Source organism: Eptesicus fuscus, chromosome 19 (assembly GCF_027574615.1).
Source record: "Eptesicus fuscus isolate TK198812 chromosome 19, DD_ASM_mEF_20220401, whole genome shotgun sequence".
Classification (NCBI taxonomy): domain Eukaryota; kingdom Metazoa; phylum Chordata; class Mammalia; order Chiroptera; family Vespertilionidae; genus Eptesicus; species Eptesicus fuscus.
This window is the reverse complement of record NC_072491.1, coordinates 40,971,030-40,988,453: the sequence shown is the minus strand read 5'-3', so window position 1 is coordinate 40,988,453 and position 17,424 is coordinate 40,971,030. Positions and strand designations below refer to the sequence as shown.

At 49.6% G+C, this 17,424-nt stretch overlaps 1 protein-coding gene and 1 non-coding gene across 5 annotated transcripts in view; one reads left to right on the top strand and one right to left on the bottom strand.

The window, feature by feature from the left end:
- The window catches only part of STAU2 (staufen double-stranded RNA binding protein 2), a 236,053-nt gene that overhangs the window by 201,613 nt on the left and 17,016 nt on the right, over nucleotides 1-17,424 (top strand). The window lies entirely within an intron of this gene.
- MIR9356 (microRNA mir-9356) lies at nucleotides 7,076-7,154 on the bottom strand. Its single transcript, NR_129229.2, has one exon. It is a non-coding gene; the product is annotated as a microRNA mir-9356 (primary transcript).

The following is a 17,424-nucleotide window of genomic DNA, read 5'->3' as shown; positions in this document are numbered from 1 at the left end:
GTGAGAGTGAAACATCGATCGGCTGCCTCCTGCACATCCCCTACAGAGGATCGAGCCACCACTCAGGCATGTGCCCTGTCTGAGAACCAAACTGGCCACCTTTCGGCGCATGGGACAAGGCCCAACCAACTGAGCCACACTGGCCAGGGCTAGGTGCATATTTTTTAATACTAAGTATAAAGACATTAAGTTGGCTACAACCATTTACATTTTAGCATAACACAATAGAGGTGGCGCCTGAAGTTCACAGATGCAGCAGAAATAAGGGAAATTGCTTACATAGTTTTTTAGGTTTACAACTTTTTGCTATTTATTGGTAGATGTGAACCAAAAAAAAGAAAATTATTCTAAATGGAGGTAGTAGCTGAAAAGATTGACAGAGGAGGTGATGTGACAGGCTGGGTTAGGTAATCAAGCCAGATGAAGAAGCGGGGACTGACCAAGGGCAAGGGCGGGAGCAGAGGTGGGGACATTCCAGCACCAGGGCTGGGCGGGGACCCAGGCATGAGGATCCAGGGGTGGGTCCAGTCCATCCCTGCGGGCTCCGAGTTTAAGACTTGCCCTGCGTTCCACAGCTGGGTGAAAGCCTGCGGCTGGGTCCCTACCTGACTCCTGCTTCACCCACGTCATTCTCCCTCCCACACACACAGTCTTCGTCCTCCCACTTGTCCCCATGCCTGCCATATCTGTTGACCTCTTTGGCTGCCACAGCATGACATGATGTAACCGGTATCCCTTCCTTAGCAGAGGGTGCGTTTGTGCAAATACATAGAAGTTGTGTATAGCCCTCAAAGTACTCAGAGTTGCCAAATTAGTTAGGATTCTACAAGGTTTCTGTTTTTTTCTCCCAAACCAAAGAGAAAGGATGACTTCCGCTATGTATTCAATAAGATACAGCTCAGCTGTTAATTCTTATATTCCTCCTCTGAGCTTTGCCTTGCACCTAATTACTTATCAGTGTTCCTCCTTTGAAACGAGCCCTTTCCAGAAGTATCGAAATGGCCTGGTTAGCCTTTTCTTCGCCCACTAGCCCATTAGCCGTCTGTGGTCTGTCACATACATCAGTGTAATAAATGGTGAGAGCTGCCATGCATCACACATCTCCCATGAGCCAGACGCTGTGGCAAATACTTTGTGTGTATTGTTTCATTTGAAGATACTCACTGAAGAAATTGCGACTCAGAGAGGTGAGGCAACTTCCCCAAAGCCTCCCAGCCAGGTCTGATGCCTGGTGGCCCTGACTCCATAGCCCACAGAACCACCTGCTACACCCAAAGAACCTGGCACACACAGCTAGTCAGTGAATGTTTGTTGAACTCAACTGAAAGAAGGAAAAGAATTGGGGGGGGGGAGAGTAGAGGAGAAGGTGCACCCCAAACTAGACCTCAGAGCTGTTGCTCGGACCCCTGATCTAAAGCTGATTCTAGTGTCAACAGCTAGACGGTTGAAAGCGAGTCTCGCAGCCTATTGGAAATCAGCGTGTCCTGAGCGTTAGGGCGGTCTCGGAGCTCCCGGTGACGTTAGTGTGAAGGACATGAAAGCAAAGCCATGGACAGAGTCTGGCACTGAATAATCGTGGCTCTCATTCTGGAAACAATTGATGTCTGTTGTCACCAAAGCCGAGACCTCCAGAGCAGCTTTGGAATGCCACAAGACACCCCAAGTCTAGAAGACCATGGATCTGAGAGGGCTCAGAGCCTGGGCAAGGACAGAAATCAGCCCACTCACATGAGCGTTTTCTTCCAAAGCCCTACTTCGTCATAACCACTTAGGCACCCTTCACTTCTGCTGGCATACTGATGTCAATTTTCAGAAACGGTGAAGAGTTTCAAAGCTCAGTATCGTCAAATGTGCTTAAACTTGTTCAGAATGTCTCTCCTCCCCCGTGGTAATTTAGCATACATGCTCAACAAGAATTAACAGCCCCCAGTGTTGATTTAGTCATTTGTGCCGTCTATCAAATCATGTCTCTTTTCTAATGCCCACTTTCTCTGAGTTCTTGTTCGCTTTGGTCTAGAGACAACAGCTACACCACCACATCAAGGGAGGGGGGTGAGTGGAATGACTGCCAGAGCCCTGGCTGGTTTTGCTCAGTGGTTGAGTGTCGGCCCACGGACCGTAGGGTTGTGGGTTCGATTCCCGGTCAAGGGCATGTACCTCGGTTGCAGGTTTGATCCCCGGTCCCTGTCGGGGAGCGTGCAGGAGGTAAACAGTTGATGTGTCTCTCTCACATTGATGTTTCTCTCTCCTCCTCCTCCCTCTCTTCCACTCTCTCTAAAGATCAATGGAAAAGATATCCTCGGGTGAGGATTTAAAAAAAAAAAAAAGACTGTCAGACACATAGGTGGTCAGGCCCCTCAGGCTAAGGGGCTGCGAATCTTAAGAAGGTAAAGATACAAAACTGGAATGAGCTTTAGCCTTGTTTGGCTGCCACTGCCCAGTGGTGGATGAGAGTGAGCGGAAGGGTCGATCTCATAGGTCCTATATGACATAGGAGATCCCACCTCCACAGCCCCCGGCGTGTTCACAGCCGGGGCCGGGGCCCGGAGACCTGCAGGCACAGGGAGCGAGGCCTGAGAGCAGGTGCTCCTCCCGACAGTGGCCACATTGAGCCAAGGACAGGTATTCCTGAAATATGTTTTGAACTTCCTCTTTAATGCCTACCGTCAGCAGCATAGCAGGGCCCTGAGTAAGAGCCCGTCGGGTGTTGTGACAACAGCGTGGGTGTGATGACAGCAGCCTGTGTGGGCCACCGCGCTGTCTGGGGGCTGAGCTGCGTGAATCTGAGGGTGGGTTTTGATTTCAGTGGGAGCTCGGCACACAGTAGGGCCGCTGTCTAGGTCTCTGCAGAGGGGATCATCTTCATGAGGCAGATTGCCCTGAGGAGGCCTCGATTCCTGACAGGGACGGGGGACAGAAGTGGCTCCAGAAACCAGAGCGCCTGCAAGACTGTGTAAAGTCACCCCTTTAAAAAAGCCTGGACCTTCACACGGCTCTCCGAATGGCTGTAGGGATTTCCAATTTCGATATTGGAAAATGTGTTCTCTGGGCTATTTCTTCGGACTGGAAAATGTTGGCTCCCTTTGTACAAATAAAACAGCACAGCCTATCGGAAAGGGCTCACGCGCCATGTATTAGTTGGGAGTTCATTTCTTCATGCCAGGTGAGAAAGAGCTCAGCTTCTCTCCTGGGACTACACGCTCCAAGTAAGAGCATCCTTGCCCGGCCGGCGTGGCTCAGTGGTTGAGCGTCGACCTATGAACCAAGAGGTCACACGGTTCAGTTCCCGGTCAGGACACATGCCTAGGTTGTGGGCTCGATCCCCAGTGGGGGGTGTCCAGGAGGCAGCCTATCAATGATTCTCGCTCATCATGGATGTTTCTCTCTCCCCAGCTCCCTTCTTCTCTGAAGTCAATAAAAAAAATATTTTTTTTTTAAAAAGAGCATCCTTTATATGTTTTCTTTTTGGCAAATTCTATCTCTGCATCTCTCTTTGTAGTCTAAAAACCTTGGCAAGTTAACATTACACAAGCAGTCATTAGTCACTAGAAAAGAATGAATATAGAAAACCTTTCAAAAAAAACCTCCAAGTCAAAATTTGATGGCTTTCACAAAAGTAGGCTTCCATTCAGTGAAAAATGTTGTTGGAATCTTTAGCCATTGCAGGGAGCTGGAGAGATTAAAATGTTTCATAATGCACTGTTGTTTTCCATGAAACTCTAGTGTGGCCCGTTCCCCGGCCACAGAAATGTAAGCACTCCTTGGCAAATAACCCGACTGGGACCGGGCAGGACGATGTATAATTAATGTCAAGTGTTACTGCCCGTCTCCAATGCCATCCGCCCACTGCCCAGCATCGGCTTCCTCCCGCTCTTCCTGTGTTCAGAGCTTGGTTTACGCCACTTTGGTTCTGAATATATCAGGATCGAATTCCGCTTTCCCGTCCTGGAGCACACCTGACAAAAATCAGGTTCATGCGACACGAGCTAATGACCTTCTGTCTCGGCGATAGGGGTTCAGAATGAGCCAACGTTTTTCCGGTTAGAGACACGGGGGAGGGCAAAAGTAGGTCCACAGTTGCTCATATGGAAAATAATACCGTATTTAGTAAATAATGATACAAGAATAAACTCGGTGTTTGGGGTACTCACAACTGTAAACCTGCTTTCCCCCGCCCCTGTAGCATTCAAGTTAGTAAAGATTTTTTTAAAAAGAACGTTCTGCAGCTACTTTTTAGGGGTATTTTTTTGTTCTCAATTTTTTAAGCGTTTTCCATGAGCTCTGCTTGACAGGTATTGGGACAGAATGTCTGGCAACTGTTAATGGAACCACAGGCTCTCTCTCTCTCTCTTTCTTGTTTCTATAAACCTACTAGACAGGATCAAGTCCAAGGAACTGATAAAGTAAAAAGGTATTTGCACATTAAAAGTAATATTCCTGAATATCTTGCCATATTGAAGTGGGATCAGAGGAGAAACCCTGAGATTCAAGTACGTTATCATGAAGCTGAAGAGTCTAATGAGGAAAACCATTAATTGTGAAAACCAAAATCCCAAGTCAGTCCTAGGGCCAACTTTATTTTATGGAAGTAAAGCTGAGAATTTTAATTACATAGTTCTTCCTGTGAGGTTTTTGGGAAGGAAATTTAAAAGATGGCCCTGGCTGGTTTGGCTCAGTGGATAGAGCCTCGGCCCGCAGACTGAAAGGTCCCGGGTTCAATTCCAGTCAAGGGCCCATACCCAGACTCAATCCCTGGTCCTGGTCAGGGCGTGTGCGGAAGGCAACCAATCGATGTGTCTCTCTCACATCGATGTTTCTCTCTCTCTGTCTCTCCCCCTCCCTTCCACTCTCTAAAAATCAATGGGAAAAATATCCTTGGGTGAGGATTAACACTAAAATTAAAAAAAAAAAAAAAAGATGAATTTAGGAATGAAATTTAGGGATAGCGCTTAATGGGGCTGATCTTCATCAGATGGGGGTTAGTATGCCTTAGAGAGCCCACACTGGTTGTTATTAACATGTGGAAATTCTTTTGTGCCCATTGGTCAATAGCCACGGCCTCCAGAATGCCTTCCGCCAACCCCATGGCTGCCCAGGCCCCTCTCTGAGACCCACCCCCTTTATGTCCCCAAGACCCAGCTACTAAAGGGGCAACACCCAGTGCAACAAGGGGTGCCTAAGAGCCCACCTACCCCAGGCCGGCAGTCGGTCAGTGCCCGTGTTATTTAAAGCCCGGATTGAACAAATTGTGAGCGAAGCCTGGAGTCGCAGGGACGTGGGAGAGCGTGAAAGTCACTGCATAGCTTTCCTCGGCCTGTTGCTTTGCTGATTCACGAGTATCTGCAAAAATTCTCATCCTCCCCCATCCTCTCGTTCTGGCAGCGTATCTCCTTTTGTACCAAATCATTAGTCTGGAAAGTATAAAATGAAGTTCCTTATGACAACATGACAAATGGAAATCCGAGAGGGAGCCTGAGCGTGAATGGGTCATTTGAGATGAAGACCCAGCCGCCTGTGTGTGAGCCGCGGCTGGCGGGGCGGGGGCGCCTGGGTCCACCCAGCACCTGGTGCGGGCTGTGGGCCCTTCAGAATCCCAGGCCCGCAGCCTCCCAGGGCCTGCGCTCCACACCAGTGACAGTCTGTCGTATTATCGATTGGCTTTTAGATGCTAATACCAGAAGGGAGGTTGTTGAGGTTTCTTTCTGTGTATTTCTCAGCTTGATTAGGTCTGTAATATTCTTGCCTTTTCCACTGGAAAACAGCTGATGGCACACTGACCATTTTGGGACCTTTCAGTGCCCAGAGAGAATGAAGAAAAAAAAACAACCTTAACTAATGGATAATGTGCCCATGAGGAAAAATCATAGCATTTCAAAAAGTGGCCAGTGCAAATTAAAGAACGCCGTCAGAGCTGCAGGGATGTCATTAGCACGTTCAAGTATCAACACGTTTCTTAAATCAGAGAAGCAAAGATTTGGGAACCGCAAAGGACCTAGGCTTCGCTTGGTAAATGTGGTTATTCAGTACACCGTGTGTGATTTACTACCATGTACACCTTTTCTGGAATACTCAAATTTGAACTCTGTTTTTGACTGGAGGCACAATTGCATTTTGTGTAGGAATTTTCCTTATTTGAAAAGTCTTAAGTGTTGTCATGGAGAGAATGTCAGTGGCTCTAATAATATAGAAGGGGATTGGCCCAGGTGAGCCACATGTGAGTAATAGGGAGAGGATAATTATCAGGTAAGATGCAGTGGGGTGGCGGCTGCCTGAGACCGCCAGCCCTGGGCCTGCGCTCCTGCCTCTGGTAGGCTGTTTGGCCCCCTCCCCTTCCTGCCATGGGGAGCGTCTGCTCCCTCTCATGCCAACCTGGCAAAACTTTGCTCTTTCATGTGTACATTTCCTAGTTCTGTACACCCTCCACGAAGCACAGACAGTGCTGTGCACTTGGGATGATTCAGAAGACACCTGACTGAATGCATGATTGATACCTCTGGGCAGGTTTCGGTTATTCTTTCTCTGTGTAATGCAAGATGAGAGGCTCCATTTCTTACCTGGATTAGTTTAGGCTCGCCTATTTTAAATGGGTCCTGCATAAAGCCCTCCACACCACCAGCTAGGGTCTGTTTTGAGTAGACCACACTTTACATTTTAGATTGCCGCTTTGTGCCTAATCTCATGCAGTTATGATGCCCTACTCAACTTTTAATTCAACAAAGCCCCATGGCAACAAGACTGAAATACATGCTACTCACAGGTCTGAATATTGTAAGAGTATTTGTCTCACTGTTGAGCCTGATCCTTCCTGACTTGGGCCTAGACATTGAAACCATATTTGTAGACTCTAAAAATAGCCAGTGAACTGTGACACCCTCAGATACTGAGACTCAGCTTCTCATCCATCTGTCCATCCACCCATCCATCCAATATTTATTGAATAGTCACTATATTTTGGGTTCTGTGTTGGTGCTAGGTAGATGAATACAACACACCCCTTTCCCTTGAGTAGCTCGTGGCCTGGTGGGGTATAGAGACACAGAGTCTCACATATCATCAGTGCAATAAAATCTATAATGGGCTTATGGGCAATGCATTCTGAAAGTCCAAAAGACAGAAGGATTCTTTTGGACTTTCAGAATGCATTGCCCATTCCATTCCATTCTCATGGAATCTGGGGAGCATTTTAGGAAAGAAATGACAGCTTAGCTGAATCTCAGTGTGAGTAGTTTTTTAGGAGGAGACAGGCAGGAAGGGCCCTCTAGGCAGAGGGAACAGCCTAAGCAAAGCCACAGAACACTGCTGGGCCTGTCTCTGGGAGCGGTGAGGACCGCCTCCCGTTCCTGGTTTGGGCTGTGTCAGCCTGCCCTGAACTGTGGCTGCCCCGTAGCCCACTGGGAGCACTTGCCACACCCTCCACAGGTCGAGGGAGATCTAGTAAGAGACATCAGTGTCTGATGAGGCTGGAGCGAGCCTCCTGGGCACACTGAGCTTTGGCTCCTGACCTATGGTTCTGGCTCCTGAACCCTCTGCTCTAGCCACACAACCTCGAGAGTAGTGGTTGGACTAGAGACCAACACTGTTAAGTTCTCCAATTTGAGCCGCCTCTTTTCTCTGAACCTTCCCACGAGGAAACTTGCCCACCGGTAGAGAGCAGAGTCCAGCCTCCGCCCAAGCAGAGCAGGCAGTGGCCCTCATGACCTGCACCTTTGACCCAGGAGATGGGCCCAGGTGGCCCTTCTGCCTTCAGCAGGCATGTGTTTGGTGGCTTTGCACATGGGAGAACGAGAACTCCAGGGCCATGCAGCAGACACTGCGTAGGATGACCTGGCTAAATATTTCCATCTCCAGTTGAGGCTGAACCCTATCTTGAAGCATGAGCTGGCTTGGAAGAGCCGCCCAAACCAACTCCTCTGCCGGCTTCAAGGCCACCCACTTCCCAGTGCTAACAATCGCAGACCTGTGCAGTCTGCCGTGCTCCTTGGGTGTCATCGCCGCCCCCCCAACCCCACCCCCCTGCCCCGGGAGCACAGTCTCACTGCTGGCTCCTCTGTGAAGTCACTGAGTGGCGTTCTGTGTGTATCCATACACATCTTCACGCACGTGTGGAACTTCCACAGCCCAGTTAGCGGACATGATACTGAATTGCCTGGGAAAGCCTGCCCCACTAGTCTTCTTGTCTCCTGTGCTCTCCATCTTCTGTCTTTAAGGAGAAGTGTGACATGCTATTCAAATGTAGGACAGCATCCTGGACGGTTATTGCATTTGTTATGTTGAAGAAGGGAGTGGATGGGCCCATGGTCGGCATGTGCTGTGGGTGCGGGTGACCCAGGACCCCATTCCTTTGGGTCCTAATCTCCACTGTCCTTCTCTGTCACCTCCACTGAGTTAGGTTTAGAAAAATAACGCTCCATACAGGTAAAACCAAACATCATATAAGGAAACCTTTTACTTCCATTTTCATGGTGATATTATCAACAACCATAAGTAGGAAGCATAAAGGATATAAGGAAAAAAGGGAAATCTTATGCACTGATAGTGGAAATGTAAATTGGTACAGCTTCTATGGTAAACATTGGAGATTCCTCAAAAAATTAAAAACAGAACTACCACATAATTTGGCAATTCCAGTTCTGGGTATTTATCTGAAGAAATAGAAGACACTATCTTTAATAGATATCTGCATCCCATGTTTATTGAAGCATTAGCTACAACAGTCAAGGCATGGAAACAACCTAAAGACCCATGAACAGATGAATGGATAAAGAAAATGTGTAATGTATACATATGCAATGGAATATCATTCAGCCTTAATGAAGAAGGAAATCCTGTCATTTGCGAAAACATGGATGGACCTTGAAGGCATTATTCTAAGTGAAATAAGTTGGACAGAGAATGACAAATACTGTATGATATTACTTATGTGTGGAATCTAAAAAAAAAAAAACACCCCAAATTGAATTCTTAGAGAACAGATTGGTGGTTATCAGAGGCAACAGGGGGAGGTTGGGGGTAAAATAGGTTTAAAAAAAAGAAGCATAAATAAATATGTGAGTTAAAAGAGTAGATCCACTGAACATTTTTTTAAAATTAGGTCATATCTGCACATGAAATAGGCAACCAGATAATCTAAGATGAAATGTTATTCTTTAGGGTCCTGCAAATTTTAAACTTGTCCAGTGGGTGTTATGTCAGCGTTACTGTTAAAGGTTTCGGCCTGTGAAATAAAATGCAACTTCATGGGGCGTCTTTTAAACTAGCGTGCAGCCCGAAGTGCTGAATTTGTAGTTGCTAATTTGGACTGGTGAACAGAATTCCTGTTTTATAGCTTATCCTATTGAGGAATAAATTTACTAACCTCCATTCTATAGATAAATTATTTATTAAGGATAATAGATTTGTCAGTAGTCTAAGGTTCTGGTGTTTTCTCTTAGGAAATGTATTTAGAATCAGCTGGTCTTGAGTAAAAGGGAGGTCAGGTTTAGTGGAAGTGCCCATTGGTTTTCTGGCGACGCATCCTGCGTGAAGGCAGGGAGCTCAGCCCTCTGGAACAGTGGCCGCTGGGACAGGAGACTGGCATCTCTTCAGGGGACTGGCATCCACCAGGGAGAGCGCTGCCTGACTCCTCTGACCCACCCCTGGGACATTTGCCTTCTTTTAAAAAGTTGTGTGTTTTTTTAAAGGATACATGCCTAATCAATAGCTTTGTGTCTTTCAGGAGATGTTGTACTTTGTGTTACCAAACAATTTCTTTTTTTAAAAAATATATATTTTATTGATTTTTTTTACAGAGAGGAAGGGAGAGGGATAGAGAGTTAGAAACATCAATGACAGAGAAACATCGATCAGCTGCCTCCTGCACACCCCCTACTGGGGATGTGCCCGCAACCAGGGTACATGCCCTTGACTGGAATCGAACCTGGGACCTTTCAGTCCACAGACCGACGCTCTATCCACTGAGCCAAACCGGTTAGGGCCCAAACAATTTCTTATTGGTATAAAATGGGGAAGAAATCTACCTACCCTAAGAATTCATTCCCTCTTAAAAAAAAAAAAAAGTTTCTCCTTCCAGTTTCTAAAAAGAGCTATCCACTTTCAAGCTGGTTTATCTACTCAGGCCTCGAAGCACCCAGGCCGTGACGCCCCGGTGCCAGTGTCCATCATCTGGGTTTGGGCAGCAAAGTGCCTCTTGGTTTCTCCCAGGCAGCACTCAGAATCTAAAGAGCACGTTTTGAAAATGTGTTTGCACCTTCGGCGGAGCTGCAGAGCGCAAATGAGATGAATCCTGAGCAAAAACCGGAGGATACATGCTTCTGGAGTCACGGAAAATGCCGAGTGATAGTTTACACCAGTGGTTCCCAGCGTGGGGCACACGCCCCACAGGGGGGCAGTTTGACTTTTAAGGGGGCCAATTCAAGAATGAGTTATTAACAGTGAATTTTTTTGCATTTCTTATGGTTCTAGGGGACTCATATACACTATATATATAAATATATATTGTGACATATTTATGCATTTCAGTTTTCATATGTTTTGAAACTATTTGCTATTTTTTCATATCACTTCATATTATTATTATTTTTAAACAATTTCTTAGTGATTTCTTCCTCAGTATTTCAACTGTCCTTTCGTTCTTTTATTTTTCTCTTTCATGGACGCCATGTTCTTTGGAAGCTTGTTTAGACCAAGTTAATGGCCTTTTAGGCTTCCTCCACGTGAATAGGAGTGCACTTTGAATAATAAGAATTATATGTCATGAGGAGAGGGCATCAGGATTTCAGAGATGCTTAGGTGGGGCATGGCCAAAAATGGTTGGGAACCACTGGTTTACACGCTTGCTCAGATTTATATGTTTGGGATGAATAGTTATCAGCAGTGGTTCATGAATATACATGCTACATTATAGGTGAATTTTGCCTCTCTGGAAATACGTTTCCCTTTTACAGTAATTGCTAGCCTCTGTTTTAAAAAGGTCACAGGTGTGTCTTTTTTTAAAACTAACTTTTCTGCTCTGTCATCACATTTGAAAGGTAAGATATAGAGATTACACGTTTGCTGAGAAACCTGCAGCGATGAGTCTTATCTTTGAGGATTATTCCTGCTCTTTGGCAATCTTTCCTTAAATGCGCCGAGTTAGAGTCATTTACTAGCCACAGAGACAAAATGCATTGGGTTGTAACAGCAGAACTAAATTAAAAACTCAGTAACTTGGAACGAAGGGACCCCTCATTTCATTTCCGAGCTGAAGTCCCGGTTGCATTTTATTGTTTCTCAGCCTTTCTTACTGCAAGCCATCACCCACCCACTTCCTGGCTCCTTTGAGCTTTGAAGCGCACCTTTGCGGCGCCATAAATCCCCACGGCACCGAGGTGCGCTGTCACTGGCGGTCTTTGCTTTGGAGCCAGAGGCGTCTGTCTTTGAAGACATCTTTACAGTACTTCGAATTCACTCCGCAAAGCGATACCCAACCGGACGATGGAAAACATCAATCTGAAAAACGTGGTTTGGCTTTCGTCTCGGAATGGAAAGGAAAAGTGGTCCACGTTGCGCGTGGGGTTCCGTGACGGAAAACTCCCTTTCTCGTACTCGGGTACCTTTGTTTGGGGTTAGGGCAGAGCCCCCGGGGGCAGGAGGTGGAGAGAAGAGGCAGGCTGCTCTCACCCACCTGGAGACCAGGGGCCATGTTCAAGGTGTTGTCACAGGGGACATGGTCAGGGTCATAACGTTGTCAGTGAAATGCACTCTCTCCGGGCTCTCCGTGGGATGCCTGGTGGGAGAAAGCGAAAAGCCTCAGCCGAGGTGGGGGACCAGGGCCTGGCCCGGTGGCCCCGAGCAGCCTGCACATGGCCCCGGTGAGCTGCCCACAGCCAGTGCCCGGCCCCTGGGTCTGCCAGGGAGCTGCTGTCACGCTGGGGCGGGAGGCTGGGTGAGATGGGGCTCTTCCTCGAACCTAGAACGTCTAGGCCCATCTGTGGGCGGCCACGTCCCTCGGGTCTGGCCTCACTCCCGCACCCAGCCCCGCGCTGCCTCCTGCAGAAGCCGATCCTTCAGAGGAATTTGTTTTCCAAGCTCTGAAAACAAAATCACTGGGAGGGTAAGAGAAAACCCAAGCCTCCAGGCCTTGGGCAGCACGCCACCAAGCTCCTTGAACTCCAGCCCTGGGGTTTTGTGTCCCTTTGAAATAGACCCGGTTTGGGTTGAACCTGCACTTCCTAGCATCTGGAGAAGAGGAGGAAGAATCCACTATTTTTAAAAGGAACTTTCTGGAAAGTGTACAAAACCTGATAATTAAAAAAATAAAAAGCAAGCCCTCAGCTGCACAAACAGCCCTTGTTCTCGGCCAGTGAAGGTCTGTCAGGGGTGCCCACCTTCCTCTCCCCGAGAAGAGCAATTAAGGAGACCAGGAAGCATCGCCGGGTCGGGTCTGTTTTCTAGCAAAGCCTTTTCCATCGCCCGCTTTGATCTCGCTGCGGGTGTGGGAGGGGAGCGCCGGCCCGCCCCGGCCCCCAGCCCTGTTTGCAGGCACTGTGCTGGGGTAGCGTTTTCTCCCTCTCGACGTGTTTTTTTGAATCGGCGTGTACACATCTGTCTTTATACCCAGCCGCTTTCCTGGCCCCAAACAAGTTCTCTGCGAGTTTCCCCAACCGAGCTCAGTGGGATCTCTGTCAGCTGCAAGATTTATGTCAGCTTGTTCAGCCCTGAGAACTGTTCCTTCGGCTCGCCACATCTGGATTTAATTGCAAAGACATTAAGTGCACTGCAAAAGCATGTTTTAGGGCAGTGCTTTATAGACACCCCGGTTGAAGGAGCGGAGGGCTGTAGGTTAGCGTGGGATGAGCCAAGACAGCATCGCAGAAGCAGAAAGCACGGGGGTTCCGCAAGGGCTGCTGGGAAGGAGGCCGCCCTGTTCCAGGACCATCGCGCTGATGCGGGAGAGAAGGGTGCCGAGGTGCCTGCCAGCCGCAGGCTTTGTCTGGCAGCACGTGGCACCCACACATGGGTAACCGGGGTGTTTTCACGGACGGTTTCGTGGGCCACCTTGGGTGCTGGCATTGGGGCGTGTAATACACAGACGTCTTAGGGGCGCTGGAGGCTGGTTGGTAACTGCAGATGCCGTCAGCTTCTGGCCTCACCGCCCCCTCGGGTGGTGCGAGAGTCCCGGGTGGCCACCACACCCTGCGTGTCTCAATACATAACAATAGAGGCATCCAGTCCGCTTGGAGCAAAGACAGAACACACACTTACTAGTACTTGTGTGACTGTAGCAGAATCCCTCCCTCCGCAGCCCTCTCCCGGCTTTGCACACACTGGCAGGTTTTGAAGAAACACATCCCAGACCAAGGGCAGAGGGGTCCTTGCCAGGATCAGCGTTACGTAAATGGTGTGTGCGTTTTCAGACCTGTGGCTGCTGTTCAAAAGGATAACGACAGGAAAAGTTGTCATCAGGGGAACAGCGATGTTGCTTTTATCTGTATTATATTGTGAAGCCCTGAACTTCCTAGAGCGGCTGAGATTGACTCTCTGCCGTCCTGGCCCCCAAAGGGCTTATTATTGGAGGGTAAATGGGGATTTCGTTTCCTGCGTTTGAGCTCATCTCATCCATGGCCTTCGTTATCAGGGGCTCTTAACCACTTTTTTAAAATATGCTTTTGTTGATTGTTAGAGAAGAAGGGAGAGGGATAGAGAGATAGGAACATCAATAAAGAGAGAGAAACATCATCGATTGGCTGGGTCCTGCACGCCTCCTCCTGGGGATCAAGCCCACAACCTGGCACGTGCCCTGACCTGGAATAGATCTAGAGCGACCTCTTGGTTTCTGGGTCGACGCTCAACCCCTCAGCCATACCGGCTGGGCTGGGACTTTTAACCTTTTTTGAGCCACGGACTCTTTTGGCAATCTGGTGAAACCTCCGGACCTCTTCCCAGAAGAATGTTTTAACCTACATAAAATAAAAACACATAAGATTTCAAAAAGTTACATTGAAATCAATTATCAGAATATTCTAAGAATTCGTTTGTGCTTTCCTTCGGGCGACGCACGGCGGCAAGATGGCAGCGCGAATTTCCAAGAAGAGGGGGTTCCTTGTCGGTGGCGCCTTCAAAGCTGAACTGAACGCGTTTCTCACCCGGGAGCTGGCTGAAGGTGGCTACTCCGGAGGTGAGGTCCGGGTTCCACCAAACAGGACAAATCATTGTTTTGGCCTCCGGGATGCAGACTGTTCTTGGGGAGAAGGGCTGACGACGGATCGGGGAATGGGCTGCCGTGGTTCAGAAGAGGTCTGGCTTCCCCGAGGGCGGCGTGGGGCTTTCCGCTGAGAAGGCGGCCACGGGAGGTCTGTGCGCCGTGGCCCCGGCAGAGCCTCCGGTTACAAACTCCTCGGAGGCCTCGCTGTGCGGGGGGGCCGCTGCGGTGTGCTGCGGTTCATCGTGGACAGTGGGGCCCGAAGGCTGCGAGGTTGTGGGGAACTCCGAGGACGGAGGGCTAAATCCATGAAGGCACTCGATGGTCTGGTGATCCTCCTATTTGACACGGCGTGCGCCGTGGGCTGCTCAGGCGAGGTGTGCGGGCATCAAAGTGAAGATCACGCTTCCTTGGGACCCAAGTGGTGAGATAGGCCCGAAGAGGCCCTTGCCTGACCATGGGAGCATCGTGGACCCCAAAGACGAGACACTGCCCACCACCCCGTCTCGGAACAGAAGGGCGGAAAGCCAGAGCCGCCTGCCAGGCCCCAGCCAAGACCCACAGCAGCACAGGGTCTCCCTGGCAGCTGGATCTGGAGTCTGGATGTTGCTCTATAAAGACCTTTAATAAAATCTTTTTAAAAGAAAAAAAAAGGAATTAGTTTGTGCGGTAGCAGGAAATGTGTTTATTAGCACACTGCCTCGTTCTAGCAGATGGTCCAATAACTATATTTCTAATATACTTCCAGTGTTTCTAATAATATGCCTAAAAAGTGATAAGTTTCTGTTAGGTGTAATATACATAAAAAAAATGTAATGTCTTCCCTGTTAAATTCCCAGAGCCCCTAAATCCGCGGAGCCAAAGTGAACCCCTGGCTTGGTGAGGATGCCCACCTGTGGCCCTCCCTGCAGCCCTGCTGGGAAGGTGTGTCTCCTTGGAGGTTGGGGAGGGTGCCCAGGGTCAGGTTAGAGCAGGGAGCAGTGGGGGATGCCCCCAAAAAGCCTCTCTGCACCCTAACCAGTCAGCCCTTCCAGGCCTCATAGGCCAAAGACAGAGAAGGCGTCTGCCTGGGTCAGGTAAGAGCTGGGGAAGATCAGGTCCGTTCTGCCGTCTCCTGACCAGTCTCCCTGCCGCCGGCAAAAGGCTCAGAAAACACCTCTGAGCGAGCTGCTGCCCTGGTTGAAGGCCCCGTGTGGCTAGAGTCCTTCCTCTCTGAAATGACACCCCGGCCCTTGTTATAGGCTGACGGGTGTCCCCCCAGATCTGAGTGGTGAAGCCCTCATCCCCTCCAGGACCTCAGAGTGTGACTGTCTTCAGAGATTGGGCCTTTAAAGGGCTGATTACGTTGAAATGAGGCCGTTACGGTGGGCGCTAAACTAATCTGACTGCTGTTCTTACGAGAAGAGCTTAGGGCACAGAGAGGGACTCCAGGGATGCGCACACACACAGCAAAGCCAAGGAGAGAAGCCTCCGCAGAAACTAACCCCGGGCACCTTAATCTCGGACTTCCCGCCTCCAGACTGGAGCGAATACGTTTCTGTTGGTTAAGCCCCCAGCCTGTGGTGTTTTGTTATGCAGCCTGAGCGGACTGATACAGGCCTCTGGGGCTGCCCCCCATCTCCCCAGTTTCCTGAGAGGACAGGCCCGGCCTGCCCTGACCACTCCAGGAACTCGGCACACGCTGCTGCACATGCACACTTCTCAGCCCAGGGCCTGCCACACCACACCCTGCCCTGTGTGCCTTTGTCCCACACGGTAGGGGCGACCTCTGCTCATCCCTTCCCAAAGCTCGGGCAGCACCTCACCCAAGTCCCCCCCTGAGCACCCTCCAGGCCTGCACGGCGGGTGCCACAGTGCACGTCTCTGTGCTGCCCCCTCGCCCAGGGCCGCTCCGGGACGACTGTCTCTCCTTGGTCTTTGTGTTCCCAGAGCCCCGCACTTGGCACGGGGCCTGGCATTCGGCATGACGTAGGTATCGGATGAACAAATACATGTAGCCCTCCCTCCAGCCAGACTGCCCAACTCCAACATGGGAAACAGATAATCTGGGTTCAAGGCCAGGACGGGCTGTTTACCAAGTCTGTGACCTCAGAAGAAGAGTCCATGACCTCCTGAGATGCCAGGTCCCGAGCCAACTGTGGGCGCAGGTCCAGGGCCATGTTTCTCAACCCTGTTAGGACCTGTGTTCTCCTCTTAGCAAATGTGAAAGGAAAAGCTATATGGGACTTTCCCCTGCAAATGACCCCTGACCCTTGAATTCCATAAGCCAGGGTGATGTTGCCAGCCCTTACTTTCTCTCGTTTAAAACTCACTGGGAGGGAGAGGACGGCGTTGGCACCACGCTGTTGTAGAATTACAGTTTCAGAATTTTGCCCAGGGTCGGCCTTGGAAAGAGCTTGGCTCTTTGCATCTGGGCTGGTCCAGTGTAAGCCAAACTAGAATTGGCTGGGGATGGGTCTATGGTGGGAGCAAGGAAGAGGGAGGAATGGCCGAGAGCCTGACCCAGCACGGCGCGGCCTTCTTGGAGGGGCTGTTAACAGTTGGCGATGTCAGAAATGTAGATTTCTTTTATGGGCGTATTGAGGCGTGTCTACATGGATGTATGTGGATAGTCTATTAGTCGGGGACTGGCTCAGTAATTATGGCCCAGCAGCAGGCCCTTGGGCCCGCATCGGTCACTCTGGCAACTAGGGGTGGGGGGAGCCCATCCTTGCTCTCTCTCGTTAACCATTCCATCCTGGGCCATGTTAACGTAAAAGCAATTATGAGACCCAATTCTGCCAAACACAGAACGTTCTTTCAATAAACAGATGCAAAACTTTTTATACAGCCTGTTCTGTGAGTTCAGGGAAACTCGTCTCTGGCCTTAGACGCACCAACGGGTTCAGACCAGGACAGATCCATCAACGTGCAGACCTCCAGGTGGCCATGGTCCTGGGGGAAGTGGGTGACAAAGGACAGCAGCTCTTCAAACCTCCAGGGCTGCGGCCGAGGTGTCAGGCTTCTGGGATCACCGGGCCTTATTCTTCAGTAACGTCAGGGAGGTGGTCCGGATCATTCTAAGCACACCCCTGGTCTGGAGCACCGCTTACTTTGCCAACAGCAATGCCATTTCCAATGTTCCTGATGCAGTAAGAGAGGCAGAGCTGGGCCGGGCCGGGGATTCCAGAATCTCACAGCTACGGCCCATAGCCAAGGTCAGCCCACTCTCAGTCTTCGCACAAATACCGAGTGGAGAGAGACAG